Source organism: Setaria viridis, chromosome 8, assembly GCF_005286985.2.
Source record: "Setaria viridis chromosome 8, Setaria_viridis_v4.0, whole genome shotgun sequence".
In the NCBI taxonomy this organism is placed as follows: domain Eukaryota; kingdom Viridiplantae; phylum Streptophyta; class Magnoliopsida; order Poales; family Poaceae; genus Setaria; species Setaria viridis.
In genome coordinates, this window is record NC_048270.2 from 10347419 (window position 1) to 10366878 (window position 19460).

Consider the following 19460-nt stretch of genomic DNA (forward strand, 5'->3'; position numbering starts at 1 on the left):
TGCCCATCTATGGAATCCTTTCCTTTGGACTCCAGAGTCAGTGCCTCACAAAATGCCATGGCCCATGAGTTCTCCATCTCAAGAGATTCATTGTGGAAGATCAATGTTGATTCTCGATCATGGTCAAAAACAACATGATACGAGCCAGCATGAAGAGGCTCAAACTCGATCGAGGGTGATGGTGATCATTCGTCTCCACAAACGTGAAGAGTTTCTTCCGAATTGCGCTCTTCGGGGGCGGCAGATTCTACAACTTTGAAGGGAACGGGCTCAGATGATACAAATGGAGATACACGCATCACTTTCTTGAACGGGTTTTTCTTGGGATGAGGCTTCACCATAGGATTTTCTAGACAAGAGGTAGCGGTGGCAGAAGCGGTTTGCCTAAGCTTTTCATCTAGGCTCCCTTGGGATGCATCTTCCCCGAGAAGTTTTTCTAACATGTAGCCTAAGAGAAGATAAAAGTTGAGGATATCAAAGATGTGGAAGTCTAGGCGCACCTCAATTTTGTCTATGATGATCGACACGTCCCGCACGAGCCCCCGACATTCAAATAAGAGTCCTGAAGGACATCTGAAGTATTTGTCGATCAGGGTTAGAGGCTTGTTACCCACAAGAGTGTCCATGAGATACTCGGACATGATACAAGCCTCAGCAGTAGGGTCATGAAGGGCTTCTACGGCATTTCCCCGCATAGAACATTGGATGGTTGTGGAAGGTGAGCTAATCCAAATTGCTTTGGAAGTGTGCTTTACCTCCTTTGACTATGGTTGCATGGCAGAAAACTTTATCGAGAGCCTCATAAGGACATAGTGATAACTTACGCTTCTCATGCCTAAGAGGATTCGAGGTGTTTCTAATGTTTTCAGAAGGATCATCCTTGAATCGGGAAGAGAACTCCGAAGGTTGAATTTCTTCATCCTTCAATGTTCGTGGTTCGGGAGAGGGCTCAATAGATGAATCTTGGGACGTGGAAGGTGAAGGCTCGGATTTGGCTGTTGAGAGAATCTCATGGCTCGACTTAGATTCCTCTCGGTGGGGTTCGTTATGGTCGGTAGGGAAGGCAGAGTTTTCTAAGAGGCAATCTAGGATCTTTCTTCCTTTCATCGGAGTTTTTGTGCAAATGAACCTCCAGCGGCGATGTCAAGGTCTAGGGCAAATTTCTTGTCTAAACGCGAGCAAAAGATGTTCAATGAAACATCATTGGGTATAGACGAGTCTAGGCTAGATGCCAAAAGGCATAAGAACCTAGCCTATGTTGCACCTATTGACTCCTTCTCTAATTACTCGAAGCCGAGGATGCCAATCAGAAGGGAGTCTATGCATTTTGTAAGGGAGAACGAGTAACAAAAGTCAACTCGAAGTTCTTCCCGATCAGCGCTCACACTCTCTATCGTGCGGGTGTACCATTGCTCCGCCCTCTCTGTGAGAGAGAAAGGAAACAACTTCTACCTCAAGGTTTCCTTATCATGCCTAGGATTACCAAGCACGAACACAGTTCCTCGAACTCTTCCAAATGATCGTAGGGATCTTCATTAATTGCTCCAGAGAAGGGTCGATTCTAAACCATGGCTATAAAGCCAGGGCGGAGTTCATAGCTAGATGAAGAAGATGGTGGTGGCTCATAGAACTCGCCCTTTGGGGTAGAGAGGCTTTGATAGGAAGCCTTCTCCATGGGTAACGGGGGAAAAGGTAGAAGGAAAGAAAAGCAAAAGATAAGAGGATGATTAGGTATGAAGAAAGATATAGCAACCGTTCCCCGGTAACGGCACCAGAAAGCTTGTTGGGTATTTTAGCAATAGCGAATAAATCCGCAAGCGCACAGATTCCGCTGTAGCTTTCACCTCAGAGTATTCCAAAGGTATTAAATTCAAGGGAACGTGTGTGCACTAACTCTGTACTAGTCGGTCCAAGGACACACCACGATTTGTGGAGAGGGTAGAGAGGATTCCTAAGATAGCACTTGAGGTAAGTTAAAGGTCGATCTCTCAATTAAGGATGCTTGCTTCGATCATCAGCTTACCCCTAGTCTGCTATGTGACTCCAGCTAACAGCTCTACGCTGTATCCGAACGTGGGGGATTACAAAGGACGGATATGGCTATCACCACCTACCGCCTACCACTAGCAATCCATGGGATATAAGGTAAATGAAGGATAACCCCTAGCCTAGACACCACGTCTACGCTATTGATTACTACTACAGTCTAACTACGTTTGGACCCCCCCCTAAGAAAACTACAGCACTCTATATAAATACAGAGCGACGAACCCGCAAGTAAAGAGACCTGATCTCACTTAGATATAAGTACTACTAGCGTACACTGTAGTAAGGTCTAAACACATATATGAGAGCATATAATCATATACTATAGTAGCAAGGGTATAAGACTACTCATGCAAATAAGAATCAAGTATAACACTATAAGAATGAGTGACGAATACTAACTCACTTTACTCTGAAGGAAGCTAGCATCCGTAAAGGTACAACTGGGAGGAGAGTGCCGACAACCCGGCACTCCTCCCGAACACCCCTCACTCTCTCCCTACTCTAAGCACTAGCTAGGCAGCGCTTCTCCCTTTGCAATGGAGCTCTATTCTCTTGTGTGGTGATATGTCTCCAAGTGAGGGCCCCCTCTACTATTTATAGAGTAGAGGTGCCTTGGGAGAGTGGTGATGCTCCAAGCATCTCAAGTGAATATTCTCCTCCAACTCCTCTCCTTGTGCCACCTAGCACTGTCTGAGGCGGTAACTTCACGGCGAAGCAATCATAACCACCTTTGGGATGTCACGAGGAGCCGACACATGGAAGATGGGCTCAAGGGGCCATCAGAGTGGTTCGGCCGACCCCTAGTTGGCTCCCCTTGCGCCGCCTTTCCTTCGGGACACTGCCAGGTAGGTCCCCAAGTGGGTACCGGGTGATTAGCGATATGTTTAGGCAGTTTAACCCTTGATGTTGCCCTCCAATCCGTGTGTTTGCTCCTGATTGGTTGAGAGTGTGTTTCCTTGCTTCTTCGATGTGTTTTCTCCTCCTTTCTAAGGATAAGTCACATACATACAAATATTCACCAACACTTGTGAAAATAGTTAGTAATAAACCGCTACCACTAGGTTGGTGATCATCTTTCCGGTATTAATACAGCGGTTGACGGTCTGAAATTGGCACTTAGAGCCATCAACAGCAGATATCTCTCTGCTTCTGGATCCCAAGCCCTAGCTGCCTCTGCCCATAGCCACTGAGAGTGGATGAGGGGGTGTTTGGATACCTCCTACTAAACTTTAGCACATGTCACATCGGATGTTTGGATACTAATTAGGAGTACTAAATATAGTCTAATTACAAAACTAATTGCACATATGGAGTCTAATTCGCGAGACGAATCTATTAAGGCTAATTAATTCATCATTAGCAAATGGTTATTGTAGCACCATATTGTCAAATCATGGACTAATTAGGCTTAATAGATTCGTCAAATCATGGACTAACCATTTGCTAATGATGGATTAATTAGCCTTAATAGATTTGTCTCGCGAATTAGACTCTATCTGTACAATTAGTTTTGTAATTAGCTCATGTTTAGTTCTTCTAATGAGTATCCGAACATCCGATGTGATCCTGCTAAAGTTTATCACCTCGTATGCAAACACCGTGAGGGAGGCTTCTTATGTTGAATGTTGGCTGGCGTGTACGAGTGGTCAAACAGGTCTTGTATGTTGGCCCCAAACTTCTTATTGGGCCGGCCCACTTGTTGTGTCTCTTCGGCCTGCTCGGGGTCCCCTCCCCAAATCCTTGTCATCGTCATCGTGCTCGACTCCACGACCTCCCTGTTTCTCTTCACGCCCTCCGGGAACTGGATCGCACCGATGATCTGCTGGTTATCTGCCGAATTCCATGACCTGGGGAACCTCCTCCCTCTCCCCCGCTCTCTCTTCTCTCCTCTCTGCTCTCCCATGTCAACTGGATCCTTGTGTCTGCTAATCGGACCGTGCGTGGGTCAACGGCGAACACCGGCAGGGATTGGTAGGTGCTTCACGCGCCTGTTCGCCACCCTCCCGTCCGGAGCTGAATTTTTCGGTAGGCCAATGGAAACTGCAGGTGTCTTCCCAAGGACCACCGTGTCGCGCAGAATGGGGAAATCCTCCTCCCCCAATCCCCAAACAACCTCGTCTCTGTCATTCTCGATCAATCCTCTCATCTCCATGTTCTGGACTCTTACCCTCGATCGGAGTTTCGGAGAACGCACCTGGTGCCATTGTGAGTCGCCGCGTCCTATCCCCCGTCCTGGTGTTCGCCGCTCTCCATGCGTCCCGCCGGATCGCTTCCTCCCGCAAAGGATCTTCGGAGCTCGTCGTCGGCGTCGATCCCCGCGGGCCCTTGCCGGTAGGTGGCGTCCCCGTCATCCCGGGTTCACCTTCTCCTACTTTTTCAGTACCAGTGACATTCAGGCTGATCCTACAAAGAATTATGCCGATATGGTGCATTATTGAACGAAAGCATCTGGGTTAACGGTGATGGGTTGTGTTTTCTGTATGGTGTCATGGAAGGAGGGCAGGTAGTGCTGACGCGCGGTGGTTAGAGCAGCCGGCCGTCAGAATATTCAGGCAACATAGCTACAATTATGTGATTGCCTGATAAAAGCGCTCTACTCGCACCGTATTGATCGAAGTTAGGTCCGTACGGAGTATATATAAAGACCATTGGTTATTCGAGAAGAACACACAAATGCCATGCGTAAATTTTAGCTGGATGTTCCATTTCTGCTTTGGAGCTCATACTGGTTGCTAAAGCTGTGGATGAAGTTGTTTGTTTCGGGCAAGCAACACGTATGGGCTGTAACCATGTGGCCTTCAGGCCCATATCTGTGGTGGGCTACCCATAAGAAAAGGGTGGTATATCTAGTGGGCTGGGCTAGGTTCAGAATAAGACATTGGGCCATAGCAACTTGGTACCTGGCCCCATAGATTTTGTAACAAAAGCAGCGCACAGGCAGAAAATCTGACCACTACAGCCCACGAATCTCTGTTGTTTATTTTGTGCTCTGGAAACAAAATTTTCGACACCTTGAACATGATGCTTCTCTCTTGTCTGTTTTTGATAATCTGCCCTTACCCGAACTGTTCCGATCATCACGCCCCTGTGCGTTAGCTCACATTTTTTTAAAGAAAAAAATTACTTTCATGCATTCTTATTTTGCTAAACCTTCCGATATCCCCTGGTCTCTTCGTTCCGAGGAGTGAATTATCCTCTCGCAGCCACACGATTCCACCCACCTGAGCGCCAGTCTATGTTACCCGCCACCACATCGCTCCATGTCAGACCATGGCCTACTTACTCATGTCTCGTTCTCGATGAGATATCCTTTCATAGTTTCATATACCATGTGCTTATTTGCTGCCCAAGGTGCCCCGTGCCCACTGCTGGGGAAAAGGGCATTCTGCCTGCAGCATCTCGGATATTTTACCAGAAACAAAAAAAAAAATAACATCAAAACTAAGTAACAAGGTAGGTTGGAGCAAAGTAATATAATATTGTTATGAAGCAGGACAAAATCCATGCATATCCAGAGCCGTGACACCATACTCAAAACTTACTCAAACGTTGTCTTTTTACTCTTCCTCTTGGCTTGGTGGGCAAAGTCTCTCCAGATCATACATATGCTGAGCTTTATACCATATTAAAGACTAAGAGAATATACGGAGATTCAATATTTATTATACGCTTTCATTTCATATAATAATATATTAGTGTATAAACCATTTCCACCTATAAATGGATACGTGTTATACTAAAAAGGCACACTGGTAGTAGGTTTGCAGAACCATATATTTTTTCCACCTACTATCCCCATTAGGCCAGTTGAATTATATATACACGATCATGCATGTTTTTTAGAAACACGTTACACACACACGTACATATCCATGAAGTGCTGGGCTGGCAAATATATATTAAGGTTGACAAAGTCAGGAAGGGTATCTCGCCATTGAAGTACACGTTCCCTAGCATGCAATAATATAAATATCTATATTAAGGGGTTGTTCTCTTGTGGACAAAGGTACAACCACCGTAAAACCATGTCCGCTAACTATCCGAGCATTCTCATACCAAACTAGTTCTACCATTCTTCCATGATAATGCTACGATACACAGTCCATCACTTAGCTAAAAGGAACATAAATTACCGGTGCCGGCCGATCATTGGACTATACTAAAAAAGAATATGCACTATATATGTCTTCTCTCATAAAGGTGTTAGATGTGTCTAGATGATGTACCCACCATGGTCTGCGTTGTCAACTGTGGGCCTAGTAACATCAACCAATCTGCAGATGCATATCTACCGACGGATAAGTACGCGACAACTCATAGCATCACAAAATATGATTTCCCACCCTAGAGAACCCCATTCCCATATCCCCAAAGTCAGCAACATGATAACAGGATATCTCCAAGAAACAGCGGTGCCGCCGCTCAGGGATGCGGTCCTAACCCTAGCAGAGCCATGTGCACGGTGGGATGAGAAAAGCAACTAAGCAAGAAAAGATGGGCTGCAGGAAGGACCATGTCTTCTCCTCTATAAAATGCGGCACAAACCTGGACGGCCACACCCACACCCAGACCCAAGCAGATCTCCAGTACACAGATCTGAGGTCTGAGCCCTGGCCTGTCCCCTCCTTCATCATGTCCGGCGGATCTCCCAGCCTCTCACACGATCTCCCTCTCATGGCTGTTCGCGCCTGGTTTAATTTTGTGGACACGGTGGTGGTGGCAGTGGTGTCCATGGCTTCCTGACAGAAGAGAGTGAGCACACAGCGGGCAGACTGCATCGATCCAAACCTTTACAATCGAGAAGACGAAACACATACGAATGAATGATGCAGCTGCTGTTGTGTGCTCACTTCTCTCTCTGTCAGGCATCTCCGGCCTGTCCCTGCTGCCACCGTTTGCCATGATCTGCTATATATCTGTCCCTCTTTTGATTGTTGTTGCAGGATTCAGGCAAACTAGCAGAAACGGATGATAAGGGTTTGCAGGGAACGCAGTGGCGAGATAAGGCCATCCTGGTTGGGATCGATCTGGTCCTTATCTTGCTCGACCTAGCCGGCCGTCGTCCTGCCCTACGTCCCGCCGCCCGAGGAGATGGTGTTGGACGACCCGTACTTTGGATCCCTTTTGTTTGCGATTTCTTTCCCTTAGTTTGCAGGTCGTGTCTCGGGGGTGGGGGAGTGGGGGGTGGACGGGCGTGATGGATTGAAAAACTGATCTCGCCGACGCCGAGGGCGCGTCGCGGGCGGCTTTTTCCGTGAACGCTCGTTGCCGAAGCCTCGCTCCCGCTCTTCGTCTGCCGGCTGATGGCCGTCTCGGTCGTCATATCGATCGATCAGCTCCGACATATATATGCATGGTATAGTATGTCCTCGGTCTCATCATCTGTCTTTTTTAACTCCAATGGCTTCGAGATATGTTGATAACTTGAAGAAAACCCCCAAGATCTGATGTCTATTTCCGTTATCTTTAATTTGTAGCGCCGTTTCCTTTTCCCAAGCTCATCTGAAACGTTTCTGCTTGTAGTCTGCACTCTGCAGCGCCATCGTCATGTCATGTGCTGCAGCTGGGGTTTTGAGGGTTAGCCATGGTGTTGCCTGCGCGTGAGGAGGTAGATCTGCGCCTGGCCTGGCCGGAAGATGAAAGGAGCATCTCATACTTGGAATTTCCTGGGTGATTGATTACTTTTTGTTTTTGCTCTCCGATTGTTCCAGTGCATAGATTGGTTAATTTCGCTGGTGGCAATTCTTGCGTGAGGACAGTAGTTTAACTAAAATAAATATGGCCGCCACCAGCTGGTGAATGAACACGATAAGGGGGCTGCTAGACCTGATCTTGAAATTGACTCTGCACCTTTGTGTTCAAGATGAAATAGATCTTTTCAGATCGCTTTTATCTTCTTTAACAGGGTATATATAGAGATGACACAATATTATAAGAATCAATTAATTTTGTCATAGAAGGCAATAATATAATATCTATAAATAGGTAAAGCTTCATATATTTTATGGTATTTGTGACAAGATGGTATCACGTTCTTCATTTTGGCTTGTTCTTCAGAAATTCCTAATAACTTTTTGGAGATCCATGTCTAAGAAGAACATCAGGATCTAGATGGACAACTATATCAGAAGTTTCACACATTTATGATCCTAAGATTATTGGATCCATATCCATGTTTTTACTGCCCAAAATATTCATAAATTGTTTGCTCTAGCATAAAATATCCTCCCACACACTAGTTTCTCTGATAAGGTGCTTAACTTCTGACCACTTACAGCATATTTGAACAAACTCACAATGCATTGTTAATTAAAAATTTTTATAATTCTATCAGTCCCGGATCTAACAACATTTGCAAAGCATCATATGCGATGTTCCAAAACAAGATATTTTACGTTGATCTCTCCGTTCACACTATTCTTTTGTTAAGTTATGGTTAGTTCATCCATTATACATCATGACCCATCATGTTTTAGTGATCCCTGTTGAAATACATTAGTATTTTATGCATAGTTTTATCTTTAATCGGTATAGATTGATTATGCATTGAGAAGTTTCCTAGCTGTTGGAGGGTTCCTAAATTTTTGTTTCTTAATAAGCAATACCAGATCTCAAATCGAGAGTTCTATTGTGAAATCTGAAAAACATCTTATTTTGTTTTCATTGTTGTCCTTAAGAAAAATAAAACACCGAAATTATATTCATGTTGCCAAATTATGGAGCTAATCATCAAAACATTAAATTGTATATTTTTTCAGTGCTATCCTGCATGGTTTGGAAACAGTTATATTAACCGGTCTCTAGGAAGGGTTACATTGACCAATTTATTTACCTGCAAAAGTTCTTTTTACTTGGACTTTGTTGGGATACACTGTTTCGATGTTGTTTGGTTATACTGCTGGTGGATCGCCAAATGGATGTCTCCCCCAAAGCTTATCCATACGGCCTGACACCCAGAACTGAACAGGGTACGCTCTTCCTGAACATGGTTTCCTGGGGGCACGTGTTGCCAATGTTTGGACATCTGGAGATAAAACTCTGATTGCATGAAATTGAAGCTGCAGGAGTCAGGATCCTCTCCTCTCTCAGGTCACTTTTGATATATATGAAAAATGGAAGATGCATGTTTCCAGCAGCACTGTGACTACATATATATCTGCTATCGCACAGATGCAAATAAGCCTTACATATTTATCGGTTGAAAATTTGAATGCCAGCTAAGCTTGTTTCGTTATGCTTAGCTATTTCTGCTGTTACCTACCAGTTGCAGTGTGTTAAATTTTTGACAGTTTGTTACATATCTGCAGTTTTTATTTTGTTGACTTCATTTCAGTTTTGATATTGTGTACTGTTACTATTACTTCAAAATTAATTGTACTTTGTGTAATCATTTTAACCTATGCCTGGCCTTTGATATTCATAAATCTGGTTGTACCTAGACAGACATTAAAAACTGATCCTGAGGAAGTAGAGGTGATAAAATATAAATTTAATGAGGCACAGAAAATAAGTTCCTATTGCTCTTAATTGGATATGTTTTTTCGGTTACATTAGACTTGAAACAAATATCGATCAATCAATTTAGCATTTCAGTATTTTTTTCTTCTCATTAATTATAACTACTTCACTAAGCTGACACATATGATTTTAAGTACATCCTATTGTATGCCCACTCGTGCATTCATGCATGGAGCCTAGAAAATCCCATTATTTTGCAAAGCTGAGAAGTGTTGGTAAGAAAACCATATTTATTTTATATGAAAAACTGGGATGCATAAAAAACATTGCAGATAATTTATAAAAATCATAAATAATTAATTCTGTTGTGTGTCCAGGACCAGGGTATGGTCCATTTAACCATAAAGTTGGCCGGTCCCCTCACAATATTCTGTTGATACATAATCGCAAGTCTTAAACGTCCATTAGGACCACGATCGAATTAAGTATGTAATAATCTATTTTTCCACTGATAGTTTCGTTGCTTACAGTTTGTTTAGAAAACATAACCTGCACATGTATGGTTGTACAGGAGATGCACCACATCCTCTTACTGCCTTAGAGTTTCTGATTCCAAACTAATTAAATTGTACTGCACTTTTTCAATTTTCTTTTTGACAATATAATAGACCTACTTGTTTGTGCATGTATCTATTAGTTTAGCTTGGGTGCTGTCCACATATAGATATATTCATATATATCTGCAAAAAGACTGAATATAGGAAAATTAATCATAATAAAAGTTCAGTATATATATGCATTGTCTTTGTATAATAGCTTTTCCAATTTGTTTGTCGTTTTATTTCCAGTTCCAATACCCCATAGTATATAAGAGCTTTTCCAATTTGTTTGTCGTTTTATTTCTAGTTCCAATACTCCATAGTAAATCACATCATGCGTAGGTCGTACATGTTATCGAAGTGTCATATGAATGATGTATGTTTTCAGCATTATTCGACACTTTCGAATTATTTAAATTAAAGTGAATCTCAGAATGTATCGTTAGTTTTGTAGTATTAGTCGACTGATGAGTTGTGTTTTAGTCCGTTCCTACTGCATGTCTGCTTTCCGTAGAGCTGCACATATTGGATTGATATACGATGGATGTGCTTCACTAAATTTTCAGAAAAGCAACAGCTGATTCCGAATCTCCCAAGCTAGGAAAAACTCCTGTTCAAGTGGCAACGAACGTGTCTGTTTCCTTATAGACTAGATTAGAGAAAAGAATATTCTGTTTGATTTAAACGGACTTTTCTGAAAATTTATGCGGTTTGAATGCAAAACAGAATGCTGGATAACATCAGAAGTGTTGGTCGTCAAATGTAGTGAGAAGTCTGCTCCGACTCATCAGCACGCTCTTCAACAAGGAACACTACAACATAAACTTCAAGTAGAACACTACAACATATACTTCAAGTAGAGACACTTTTGTAGAGACATTTTCTGATTTACCCTTATGAATATGTCTAAACGTATTATAAAGAGGCACTTAAGAAAGTGTAGTATGTGTTGAGATACTACTAGAAGCATTTTCAACCATAGGGATACTTTCTTAAGTCATTTTTGTAAAATGCCAATACCAAATATTAGGGACATATTTGAGACACTTCAAAATTGACCTTACCCCCATAGAGACATAGTTGGAGACATTCACTATAATATCTTGAGACAGTATTTAGACTATTGAGGTATACTCATAGTAATTATACTAAGTAAATATGCAAGAATTGGTGTGAGGTTGAGTTGCCTAGTAGGTGGAGTATAATGCAATTCACTATGAGGTCTTGAGTTCAAAGACCCATCACTTCAAAATTATAATATTTTTGCAATATATTTCTAGTCATGTAGATGATAGAGATATAATATTGTGCCATTATATGTTGTCTTACAAAATATGTGCCATTACAAGTTGTGTTACAAAATATAGGGACACTTATTGTTTGCAGTGGCAGCTCTATTTACATGACAAAAAAAATGTCTCTAGTGAAGCTGTTGCAAGCACAAATCCAAAAAAGTTTTTAATTATTTTTCAATTGAGCAAAAATATACGCCGCATGCAAAAATTAGCAAATGCATCTTCATGTCGCCACCAGGCAAGAAATAATGTATCGCGATCTATATGGATTTTCTTCTAGTTGGACAATTTATCCTCTTGTACGGAGCACATCTTCAAAACAATCATAATAATTTTTATATGAGATTGAAAATAGATAAACTACAATAAGACTGTATGCCTCATGAAAGGGCCTCTAGCTAGGTTTGAGCACTTGATTAGCATCTGGCAATCCTGGATACTATTCCTCGTGGAGCAAATTAAACAGGTTAGAATAGAAAAGTATATTAAAAAATAAATTGGGACTTCCCATAATAACTTCGGTAAAAAAATTGTACGCGCTCAAGGAGATATACAACTTCACGATCACTTTCATTTGAAGCTATTACAAATAGTCATTTGAAGCTATTACAAATAGGAATATTTATCTGTTCAAGAGGTGTCCCTATTGAACGCCTACTCGTGTTATTGAGGTCTACAATTACGGTACTAGTTTTATCTTCATATGAGCTTGATCATGTGAAAGACCATATGACCTTTGATGATTATATAATTTATATGAAAATTGTGAAGATATAGAACTTTGTAGTTTATTATAGTTTCTTATATAGTGCTCTTGTCATACAGGGGTGGGGCGAATCTAAGCTCCACTCGGACAATAAAACCCCTCTAAACCCCTCCTATATTTACGGGAGAAGGAGCGAAAAGGAAGGAGGAGAAAGAAGAGCGAACCCCTCCTATATTCACGGGTCGCATCCGCCACTGACTATATACCAGCCCAGGCGAGCGGATGCGGCTAAGCATAACGGAATAAATTTCCATCGCCTGAAGCACGCGCATCAGCCTCTTGGACCGGCGGCCTGAGATTGCTCTGCTGTTTCATGGGCCACGCGCCCACGCTATAGGGCTTCTGTGCGATGGGCCGAACAATTTAATCAATTTTGCAAACAAAAACAAGTGTACAATATCAACTTTGAGGGAAAATAAGTGCACATGATCACACCGCAAAAAAATTAGCCCAATCACGAACAACGATTCAACATTAGTCTGCATGTAAAAAAACTATATTTAAAGTAAAAAAATACATCTGCATTGTTGACCATTTTAGTCTAAAAAAACTATATAACAGGAAAAAAAATAGTCTACAAAGTGAATAAATAATTCTACACTACAAACAGAGAAGTTCACATGGAAACAAATAAATGCAAATCTTGAAGAAATAAGTTGACATAATGAACAATGACACTTCACTTATATGAATTGTTAAAAGAACAAAAATTACATGTTACAGGAGTATGATTATAAATAAAAAGTAACAAAGAAAAATAAGTAAATAATGAAAAATGTAAAACGAAAAACAAAACAAAAAAGAGAAGAGAAGAGTAAAGAAAAAGGAAGAAAAGTAAGAAGGCTAGCAATTGGCTATGTATGAGTGGACCACAGCTTTCCTTTCTTGCTTCTTGACTCTCGCCCGTCCACTTGGGCCTGCAGCATGGGCCGGAAATACTATTGGGCTGATTCAAGTGACAAAATGCGAATTTGTTGCTTAAGCGACACACAAAACAGTCAGTTGCCGCCAGCACATTCTCCCATTGACTCCAAAATTGCAACGGCCGTAAGGACCATTTGCACACTTCTTGAACAATTCAGCCCATGATTGTCTACCTACAGCATTCCAGTTACCATACAGACATATTCCTGATTGTTCCCCTCATTGTTGTTTTTGTGGCAGGGAGGAAAGAGTAGAGCAATGTTTCATTACTTGTCAGTTTGCAACAGCAGTTTGGGAACAAATTAAGAGCCTGTATGATATTAGGCTAGAACAGAAACTTCTTGTGAATATGAACCAATGGTTGTTGGATCTGCTACATATGGGAGGCTCGGAATGATGTTAGAAACAATGATGCAACAGCCTGCCCTCTACGTCTTGTTAAGAAAATTCAAGCTTATGTGGATATGATTCTAGATGTGAAGCCCTCAAACAATTTCAGAGATGGCTTCCACCGCCAGTTGATTTGGTATGCGTTAATGTGGATGCGGCTGTTTTCTCCTCCACGTCAAGTTCGGCAGCGGGTATGGTGGTCCAGGACTATATGGGACGTTGTCTGATAGCATGCTGTCAGTCTTTTATTGGGGTTACCATGCCGGAGATGGCTGAAGCAGTTGCTGTGCAGTCTAGTGTAGCTTTGGCTCATGAGGAAGGCTTCCACAAGATTGTGATCCAGTCCGATTGCTTATCCCTTGTTTTGAAGCTGAATGCACGAGAAAGGGATTGGTCTCAAGTGGGCACTATATATCGTTGCAGACATCAAGACTTTATAAAGGAAGTTTACTTCAGTTACTTGTTTCATATTAGTCGCAGTGCTAACGAGGTAGCTCATGTTTTAGCTCGATCGAACAAACTTTGTGCTTGTTCGATCTACCAGAATTATATTCCTGTTTGTATCCAAGAAGTTGTATCTGCTGAATCACTCTTATAAATAAAGAGCTGCCTCTATTCAAACAATTCAGCCCATCTCTTGGCCCAGAGCAGGGGCAGTTTTTGTTACTCGTCTTTTGTTTTGGTGCTTCTTACATGCGTGGTAAAAGCACTAGAAGAACAAAATCCAATCCCTGGGGCTTCTTTATGCATGCGCACATATACTCTTCAATTCTATAACCAACAAATCATACTTTTACCCCAGTGGGATTTATTTCCTGCCGCGACTTTACAAAGTTACCGCGCAAAAAGCCCAAGATCTCGCTTGTATATATTTGTAAAATGCACATGCGCACACAAACCCTCACCACATTAATTTTTGATCCAGTCACCTGTCATGCCTTCTCATCCACCACCACCTCCTCCCAATAAGACGCATATTTACAATTTATTCCATGATAGGCAAGCAAATACTTGTTAATTTGCTAGTGCAGGGAATGGGCCGGGGCAACAGACCAAAAACACTGGAACAATATGGGTCACCCTGAGCATATTGTGCGTGTCATGGAAGAATCAAACACTTTTTTCCCTTTGAAAATTATGTACAAGAGCGATGCGAAATGATTTAATATGATTAATTCATACATCTCTGGACACCTATTCAAATGTTTGTGTTGCTATTTGGTCGCCCTTTCTTGTCTCTTGCCCAAGGAACTTGTGTTGTGATGGACACCTACTGTTCTTTTGGCAAAATAGGCACTTTAGTCCCTGAACTTTGCACAGAGGGCCAACTTTGTCCCTCAACTTTTAGATTGGCCAATTTAGTCTCTCAACTTTTATTTTTAGGTCAAACTCGTCCTTGTGTTGATGTGGTGCTCTATGTTAGTATAAAACTGATGAAAAAGTCCATTTTGCCCTTGGCTCATCTAGGTCAAACATGTATATGCTCATACACCCTTAATATATACACATAACAATATATTTTTAAAACTAACACAATATAGTTTCTAAAAAGTGTATCTACTCGTACTCTTTAAAGTCATTCATGTATGTGCTCATGCGAATTTGATAGGCAAAATATATGTACTCAAACAAGTATTTACTCATATTCTTTTGGCATATATATATATAACTCAATGTGTGTAGGCATGTTCTAAACTCAACATGTGCTCACGTACTCGTGGTACGTTATACATGGAGCTATACATGCTCCATGTATGTATTCATACTTCCCTCCGCAAAATATATTTATCCTCATATTTATTTTGGATCATACGTTATTATAATTCTAAAGGTGAAAATTGAAGAGAGAAAAAAACTAAGGGTAAAATGGATCTTTTGTATTAGTTTCATACCAATATGGAGCCACGTATCAGCACAAGGACGAGTTTGACCAAAAACGAAAGTTGAGGAACTAAATTGGCTAATCTGAAAGTTGAGGGACGAAATTAACCCTTTGTGTAAAGTTCAGGGACCAACATGCCTATTTTGCCTGTTCTTTTCTTGTGAGTGGTGATCTCACTGATTGTGGTCCATTTGGATTTCACGCGTGTGCATCCTTCATGCATGCATTTGGCCCAAAATGTAATCCTTCCATCATCGCCTTTCATGAGTGAGTGAGAGAGAGAGGGCATATATATACATAATTGGGTAGGCCTGGGCACACGCAAATTAACCAATTAAAGCGCTCCTTGACAGGGACGTGACCTCATGCGGCAATTCCCAAAGTTTTGATGCACCCATGGTTCCTCACCTGCAAACGCTCCACCTGTGTGGTGCTTCCGTGAGGCTCTGAGATGTAGCCATCCTCCTGTACTCATGCACAGCCAGGTGGCACCAAGTGTAATCACATATATGCATGGTTGTGTGATTAATTTGCCTTTTCGATTATATACTATTAAAAAAGAATATGCAGGAGAGTTCTCTGCGTCTCACAATAACAAAGATAAAATTTAGTTCAAGTTTTTGTGGGAACTAACTACAAAAGCTGAACCATCCTGAATTTTGATCAAACTGGTTGCATTGTGGCGCTCTATCTTCCTTCTTTCATAAAAAAGACCTCAGGCTGCGAATTTTGGTAAAATCAAACATTCTGGAATTGTTATACAGATTTCCGGACAAAACATTAACATAAATAAAATTGTGACGAGACAACACGGCTTTTGGACTAATTTGTCATGTCAAAACAAAGAACGTGGCACCGGCCTTAATCTGACAGTGATGTGCTCAGTTAAGCTACTATGGTAAAATAGTGGTTACCTCTCATCAGCATATAGTGCGGTACGCCGGTGCCTACTCTCGCGTCCCAGTGGCGCCTATTCCAACTAGCATGACAGCTGCGTTTCATCCGGCTGACTGTGTGGTATGGTAATTAGGTGGATTTATTCTGGAATTTTCTAGCATCAACTCGCTTGAAATAAATGTAATGCTTCAGCTACATTTTCTGAATACAACGATGCAGGGAACTTAATGAACAGAAGGCTGAGAAATCAGGCTAAAAATCACCAAACCCATTCTTCAACTGTTTTCATTAACTTTTAGATTTGGTCATCAGTCTATGTTCAATCACGATACTGTGTAATCGATGTGATTAGAGTCTAGCACTCTAGCTCACCCTGTACATGCAATTCAATCATGAGTTTATTTTATTGCCACGAAGAAGACGTCGTGCCGTGGTCCACGAACACAAACTTCCAAAAGTCTCATGAAAAGATTTTTATCAACCATATATAGTTGGCATATACTCAATGCTCCAAATTTGACCGGGGATCCGTCACTGGCCATTGGGGATGAAAAGTTGGCGGGCACAAAGCTTATAACCACTAATTTTAACCGCGCTGCACTATCTGTTAATTATGCGCTGGCCACTACATTTTAGTGGTCACAATTCGGTACCGACATAATTTGGAGCAAGTGATCCATTTACCAGTCCACATCACATTTTAATTACCTTATCTTGACTAACGCAAGGTATTCAGAACTTCAAGAATTTTTGGAAGGCACGTACCTTATCCCGCCTGAAACATGTAATTCAAGAGAAAAAACTTACGAATCCATGGTTTGAATAAACTGGGGATAAATTGGGAATAAATTGGTGGCTTGGAATAACCTGGTGGCTAAAGTAGGTGACTACCTGCTAATTACTGAGAGAAACAGGTTTCATTGGGAGCTTCGTAATAACAGCATGTTTTCGGTTCGGTCTATGTGCCAATATATGATGAACCAGGGTGTCCCTTTCACCCAAAATTTTATTTGAAAATTGAATATTCCTCTAAAAATAAGCATTTCCCTTTGGTTCATCCAATGGGGTGTAATATTAACAAAGGATAATCTAGTCAAGAGAAATTGGAAGGGAAGGGTAGTAAAAAATGTTGCTTTTGTGATAGTAATGAGACAATCAAGCATCTTTTTTTTATTGTCATCATGCAAAAGCTATTTGGAGGATTGTTCATGTTGCTTTTTTTATTGTCATTATGTAAAAGCTATTTGGAGGATTGTTCATGTTGAAACCCCACCTAGGTCCATAAGTCATATGCTACGGAATTGGTTAACAGGCATAGATAATAAGATAAGATGTTTGATCTTTGTGGGGTTGCTGCTCTTATATGGGTGATTTGGTGTACTTGAAATGATATAATTTTTGAAAAAAAAAGTTCACCTCTTTTATGCTGGCGCTATTCAGGGGAGCTTATTGGCTACGGTTTTGGTCTCTATTGCAGCGTGAAGACATAAGGGAATCAGTTCAGGTGGCAAGCAAAGCGCTGGAAGTTGTCGCTTTGGATATCTTTGCCTTAAGATAAGTGAACTTTTGCCTTAAGAAGCAATAATAGACTTTGCTTATAATTTTTTCCCTTAAGATAAGTGAAATTTTGTTTTCATTTTGGTTATCAGCTTTTAAGCTAAATTTGTTGTAAGAACTTGGCTATGTGTGATTGTAGAGGTAGGAGACAATTCCATTTTCTAAAAAATGGTTTGAATAAACTAATCCAAAAAAATTTGGTATGCACACTCAATCATCCTACGAATACATCCACCGCACTGCACGTCCTATTTGAATGAGTACCTCTGGTACTCTGTATGATATAGCTAATTATTATGCTTTCGATGTCACACTCTCTTGCATCGACTCTTCATCTATGAAAAATATTTTTAGTGAAAAAAATCATCAGAATAAAAATATATAGATAGACAGAAGTTTTCTAAGCACATATAGTCTAGGATCTAAGATGTACATGGCCGATCATTGTAGATACACACCCAGGAACGGTAGGTGCGTGTGGTAGATAAGCTGTCAGCGCGGCATGCGCTTACAAAACCATCACGTCTTAACGATTGATCCTCTCTCCTCTAGAACTCCCGTGGCAATCATGTGCCATCATCCCTAGCTAATTAAGCAGTCCAAATCAGCAGTAAACCTACAAAACACGTACTCATCACCTAAAATAATGCCAACACAAATGGCAGCTGCCAGTCCAGCCATCTACACAATGACGAATCCGAATCCTCTCCGAGCGAGTCATCGACATCGCTTCGCGATCCTCTAATCATGTCGTGATCCGATCCCTTATTCATCCAAAACTACTCTAGCATAAAACAATTAGTAGACAAAATGTACATGTACAAAATGATCCAATTGCTTGGTTTATTATTGTATATACATATATCATTTCGGGGTTTGTTTGTTGGCTAGCTCTCGTTTGCTTGCCGACCTCGCCCAGTTTATGTTGTCCCCATCTCGTTAGTTTGGCATTAATTGATGCCATGTAACACAAGACGCCCATGGCGGCCCTGCTGGCTGTCCGCTTCAGTCGCCGATCATGTGTAGTGGAGTGTGTCACCTTCTAACAGCAATCTTCTGTTGATGGACGGATGACTTGATGGCATGCCCATTTGGCATCACGGGAGGACGGCTGGCAGCAGGCGGCTCAGAAGTTGGCTACATGTTGGAATTTAGAGCTAGATGTTACTGAGATATAAGGGCATATTTGGTAGAGCTAGTTTGAGATGATTATTTGTAGGAAGTGATTTGTAGTGATTAGGTATCTGAAAACAATTCTCTAGTAATTCTCAATGGATAAAGTGATTCTGTGCGCAAGATGTAAATTAAGAGAAGATAATTTTTTAATCCATCAACATCTTTCCTCATTTCAAATAATCAACCTGCCACTTGAAAGAGCTCCCTGTAATCAACTTGGGACCTCTACCAAACGGACTCTAATAGTCAAAGATTTTTTGCATCATGAAATTTTTTTCTAATTTATTGAAATAGATACTCGCATTGTCCGTCGATGCAAGTCATGTGTATGCATCAACGGTTGATTGTGCATCTAGTGCAGAGGGTCGTGGAAAGCACATGGGTACATGGGTAGATGGGATGGATCAATGCTTAGATGGAGAGCAATCAAAGGTAGAGCATGTGGCCACATGCACACGCGATCGTTG

General features: G+C 41.4%; 1 long non-coding RNA gene across 1 annotated transcript; it reads left to right on the plus strand.

The window, feature by feature from the left end:
- Positions 1 to 6471: 6471 nt before the first annotated feature.
- LOC117866845 (uncharacterized) lies at positions 6472 to 11160 on the plus strand. The gene is made up of 2 exons (XR_004643015.2): positions 6472 to 7405; positions 7573 to 11160. It is a non-coding gene; the product is annotated as an uncharacterized lncRNA (long non-coding RNA).
- Positions 11161 to 19460: the final 8300 nt, after the last annotated feature.